Source organism: Callospermophilus lateralis, chromosome 14, assembly GCF_048772815.1.
Source record: "Callospermophilus lateralis isolate mCalLat2 chromosome 14, mCalLat2.hap1, whole genome shotgun sequence".
Classification (NCBI taxonomy): Eukaryota; Metazoa; Chordata; class Mammalia; order Rodentia; family Sciuridae; genus Callospermophilus; species Callospermophilus lateralis.
In genome coordinates, this window is record NC_135318.1 from 43,048,832 (window position 1) to 43,054,831 (window position 6,000).

Sequence of the window (6,000 nt, forward strand, 5' to 3'; positions counted from 1 at the left end):
ATTTTGAGTATGAGTAAAATGATAGGAAGAAGGACACTCCTGCCATTGAAACTGGGGGGAAGAAAGAAAAAATGTCCAGGTGCAAGGAGAATCATAGATTTTGCAATCAAAAGATGTTCATCTTCTGATGTCTTCTTTTTTAAACAAAATAGAAGGCAGCATCTTTGGTTGAGAGTTGAGAGTTCTAGAACAGATGTGGAAGATATGAGAAAAAAGTAGAAAGTTAAGAATTTGTAGAACAAAGAGTAAATCTCCAGGGAAAGGCATATAAAATGAGAAACAGGGGTTGGGGATATAATTCAGTGGTATAATGTTTATCTAGCATGTGTGAGGCCCTGGATTTGATCCTCAGCACTGCAATCAACATGCAATCAATCAACCAACCAATCAGGATGAGAAGCTGGCAGAAAAGAAGCCACGCTAGGGGAGGGCTATGAAATTAGTTTGTAAATGTTTTATTAATGAAAGACAATACATTGAATTTAGATCATTGAAATGTTTCAACCAAGATTTCTACCAAGACTTACTTAAAAGAAAAATTCATTCAGTAGCAGTTAAAAGTGGAAATAATATGATCAGGACTTCAACTGAATAGTTTTTTATTAGTTCAGTACAACTTTAGCACAAAAATTTCATTCCCAAATTACTCTAGCACTGAAAACTGAAACTGAGACCAAAACCCAATCAACAAATCTCCCCAGCCTGACAAGCATACAGAATATATGTCTAACATTATACAATAACTTCCCCTATTAAACAAAACAGGAAGAATGGTTATGTTCAGCTGATAGTGTTAGATGGTCTGTCATGTAGTGTTTCCGTTATACTCTGAATATCACCTTGGTGTATTATGTGACAGTTCTTCATGCATGTTTTCAACACTGCCATGAAAGGAATGTCTATCCAATTTCTCAGAAGTGTCTCATGAAAACAAGGCATAATGTCTATTTAAAAGAGGTTTCAAGAATTTTTGCTGTCTAAAGGACATATTTTTATTTATATTCTGACTCCCATTTGCAGCACTTATCTCTGAGAGCTGCTGTGTCTCTCCCATTGATCCCATTACAACTTTCTGTTGTGAAATCAAAATGTTCTCCTTAAAAAAAAAAAAAAAAAAATGGGGCTGGGGTTGTGGCTCAATGGCTAAGCACTTGCCTAGCATGTGTGAGGTACTGGGTTTGATTCTCAGTACCACATATAAATAAAACAATTAAATAAAGATCCATTGACAACTAATATATGTATGTGTGTGTGTGTGTGTGTGTGTGTGTGTGTGTGTGTTTCTGCCATTGTGGGGGACACTCCTGTAATCCCAGCAATTCAAGAGGCTGAGGCAAAAGAATCTGAAGTTCAAGGGCAGTCTCAGTAAGATCCTCAGTAATTAGTAATTTAGTGAGACTCTGTCTCATAATAAAAAAATAAAAAGGACCAGGGATGTAGCCCAGTGGTAAAGTGTTCCTGGGTTAAATCCTCAGTGCACACACACATATATACACATAATTGAACTCTCTAAATAAAGAAATGGCCAAATAACTAGGGAGTCTGAATGTGCAGCCCTCCTGTCTCAGCCTCTGGAGTTGTTGGGATTTACAAGCGCACACGTGCTACTGCATCTGGTGCATTTTTATTTTTTATTTTTTTTAGTTGTTGGTGGACCTTTATTTTATTTACTTGTATGTGGTGCTGAGAAATGAACCCAGTGCTTCAAACATGCTAGGCAAGAGCTCTTCCACTGAACTACAATCCCAGCCCACATTTTAAAATTTTCTAATGTGGGGCTGGGGATGTGGCTCAAGTGGTAGCACGCTCACCTGGCATGCGTGCGGCCCAGGTTCCATCCTCAGCACCACATACAAAGATGTTATGTCTGCCGAAAACTAAAAAATAAATATTGAAAAATTTTCTCTCTCTCTCTCTTTAAAAAAAAAATTCTAATGCATGAAATAATTTAACTTAAAATATGCCCTTTCTCAGCACAATTAATTCAAGCCATAGTTTACTTTTTACTTGTATAATTTTATAATATAAAACTTTTTATATATTTCCCAAATGTTTTATATTAGTCTCTTAATATTTATTATAGTCTCACAATGTGCAAAGGGCTATTCTAGGGACCACTAATTCTAGGAAAACAAGATTCACTGATGCATCTGACTTTTCTATATGTAGTGTATAGATTTAGACCCTTCAGGAAGCAGACACTCAGACACACTTGGAAGTATAAGAACTGTGAGGATGTGGTATGGTGGGAATATACCACCTATGAGGGATGAAGGGGGAGGAAAATATGGAAAGCCTTCAGACCTGGACGCTGATCTGATACCCGAAAAAGAAAAGGGAAAAAACAGGATTGTGCAGGAGGAGCCTCAGACTCGGATACAGATCTAGCAGAGTTTCAGCCAACCCAATGAGGAACTCAGGAACAAAAATTGCCTCTTACAGAAGTCCTACACTGGGAGAATGGTCTTGGTAATACTGCCATGCTCAAGTTATTGGTGGGGACTGCCTAGGAAGATCATGAACTCAGTTTGAATGTTGCTGTGGTGAATCCCAAAGGTGTTGCAGCAGTAAGGCATTAGCTAAGTGCTTTCTTTTAGTGGAAGGGAGATCCAAACAATGCTTCTGATGTAATGTCTTACATCCACTGCACCCCTTTGTTATTGTTCTACTCCACCAGTTTGGTTCTGTAGTTCACAAATTCAGAGCACGGATTGTTACATAGCCTCTTGACTCTTCTCCTTTTGACCAGTCCCTCCACTATTAAATACTGTTATCAGATTAATCTCTGTAAGAGGTCATTTTAACAGGTGTGGTCTTGAATGCTGTAATCCCAGCTACTCCGGAGGCTAAGGCAGAAGGATCACAAGTTCAAGGCCAGCCTGAGTGATTTAGTGATACCTTGTCTCAAAATTAAAAATAAGAAGGGCTGGGGATTGTAGTTCAGTGGTAAAGCACCCTGGATTCACTTCCCAGTACCTCCCCACCCCCACCACATAAAGTTCACTGTTTTTCTACTTGTTCATATTCTTTTTTCTTTTATTACTCAGGTTTTAATATGAGTATATCCCTTTCTCAGTTATGTTATCATTTTGTTTAGGCTAAGAGGAATACAAGGCTGTTTATTACTCAGCAACTGCTCCAAGACTAAATGAGGAGATAGATGATTGGGAAATAGATGGGAAGAAACCATTACAGAAATTAGAAAAAAAAAAAAAAAAAGGTCTGATAAAACCTCAGGGCAGTTTAGGAAAACACACTGAGAGCTGAAAGAATACTCAATTACATTATAGGAATAAATGACCCTCTTTACCTTCTGTTTCTGTCTTAGGTTCAGACCAGACAGAATTCTTTATTCAACAAACAGATATGTAGAGGTGCACACCTATAATCCCAGTGGGGAGGCTGAGGTAGGAGTTTCACAAATTCAAAGCCAGCCTCAGCAATTTAGCAAGGCGCTAAGCAACTCATTGAGACCCTGTCTCTTAATAAAATACAAAATAGAGCTGGGGATATGGCTCAGTGGTCGAGTGCCCCTGAATTCAATCCCTGGTATTCCCACCCCACCCCCAACCCCACCCCCACCCAATAAAAAGAAAAAAGAAAGAGACATTTTCAAGAAAATTTTGGATGGACTTTGGTGGAGCTTGATGATTAAAAAAAAAAAAAAAAAAAAAAAAAAAAACTCTATGAAATTTATTTAAAATATGTATACATACTTTTCTGGGAGTATGATCAATAGTTTTCACTGATTTTCAAAGGAGTCTATGTTCATAAAAATAAGTCAAACTACTTGATCAGAGTTTGGAGCCTTGGTAGAAGAGAGACTGCACATAATTGATGTGATTTGGCAAGAAGTAGGTCATTGGTATTCTTAAAGAAAAGATTCTTTCCTTAAAGAAATAGGGTTGCTGGATTTGGTGGTGCACAGCTGTAATTTCAGTGACTCAGAAGGTTGAGTCAGGAAGATTTCAAGTTGGAGACCAGCCTCAGCAACTTAGCAAGGCCCTAAGAAACTTAGCAAAACCTGTCTCAAAATTAAAAATTTTTAAAAAGGATTGGGGATGTAGCTCAGTGGTTAAAGGATCCCTGAATTCAATCCCCAGTACAAAAAAAAAAAAAAAAGGCAAAAAAGAAAAGAGAAAGGAAATAAAGTGTTTTTTTGTTGTTGTTGTGTTGTTGTTTATTTTCAGTATTGGGAATTAAACCTGGGATCTCACCCATGCTTGACAAACTCTCTACCACTGAGCTACATCCCAGTCCTTTAACTTTTTTTATTTTGAGACAAGGTGTCCCTAAGTTGTCCAGGCTGGCTTCAAATTTGTGATCTTCCTGCCTCAGCCTCCTAAGTAGCTGTGATTACAGTCATGTGCCACCACTGCATCTAACAAAGAAAGTAGTTTCTGAAGGATAAAAAAAAAAAAAATCAGTAACTAGATCTCCAGAAATTAAGGAGTGCCTGGATTGTATGGAAGTGGAGGTACCACACACAGACTTTTTCTTCTAGAAATGTATCAGCAAATGAGGAAAAGAGATATGATAATTTGAGTAACAGTAGAATCAGAAGACGACTCCCCCCTTTGAATAGGAGATACTTGAACATTTTTTTTAGAAAAAGAGATGAAAAGATCATAATTAATAGAGGAAGTAGGTGGGGAGATGTTTGGGTAGTTTAAGTTTATGCTGAGGCAGCAATCCCAAAGTGACTTAACATGTAAAAATTTTATTTCCTGTTAATGTAAACACTATTGTAGACTGCTGTCCTCCATGTGGGGCTCCTTGATCAAGGCTTCTTCTATCTCTGTACTCTTTGTTTATAACTGAAGGGGAAGAGAGAGACTAGAGACATAGAGATCTTACTACCACGGCTCCCAAGTGACACCTGTTACTTCCACTCATGTTTCGCTAGGGAGAACTGGCCTTGCAGACAAGTTTGATTGGGGGGAGGGGCAAGCAAGTGTAGAAGAAATATGAAAAGGGATTTGGTGAGCACATAATCGTCTCTGCTACATAAGTGGATTAATTAAAAAAAAAATTAGCGCTAAAGTTATAGCTCAGTGGTACAGCATACCCCAGGCCCCGGGTTTAACCCCCAGCACCCATAAAGAAAGAAAGGGGGAAAAAAAAAGAATTCTAGGAAGTTACAGTGCCATAATTTTTTAATATCCCCAGATTTTCCCAGAAAAATAGAGCAAGTGGGTGACAAAACGTAAAATCCCCATGCAACGTCACAAGTTTAGATAGCAAGGCATGAGCCTCAAATAGACCTATCCTAGAACACAAGATAAAAGATTGACTTGTAGAAGGAGGAGAGGAAGCCAAAACAAAACAGGGCTGGGAGTGTCAGTCCATGATAGAAGGCATGCTTATAAGCACCAAGGCCCTGGGTTCAATACCCAGCTCCAAACAAACCAAACCATTGAAAAAAAATTACTAAAATGTTGCCCACATCCCACGTGGAAGAGTCACTCTGAGTGAATTGGGCTGACAACGAAAAGACCATACAAACACAAACTACGTTTTTCCGGGAGCGCACCCTGAATCCCAGTATTTATTTAGGGAAGACATTTCATAGACTATTCCACCCAAATAAGGCAAGGGATTGTGTTACAACAAACAGCAGGGTGCAGCCCAGTCCCATTGGGTGACGCCCAATCCCAGAGAGGCACTTCCTTGCCCAGAGAAGATAAGGCCCACTTGCTCTGCCAGTTCCACACACCCCTATTATTCAAGGCTAAGGGGGCATGCTCAGCTCCTGTTCAGAGCTGCCCCCCACCCCCTCTCTAAAACATGCCACCAAAGAGTCTCACCTGGTGGATGAGAAATCTTACAGGGCTTGTCTGAGAACAGCAGTTCAAAATTGGTAGAAAGTTGGGATAAAGCTTTGTGGATTCTATTTTTTAGGTGGACACAAGGGAACTATGGGAAGATTGGATGGTACTAGATTGTTCTAACCCTTTGGATGATACCATGGTTAAGGCACTATGCAATCTTAAAACCAAA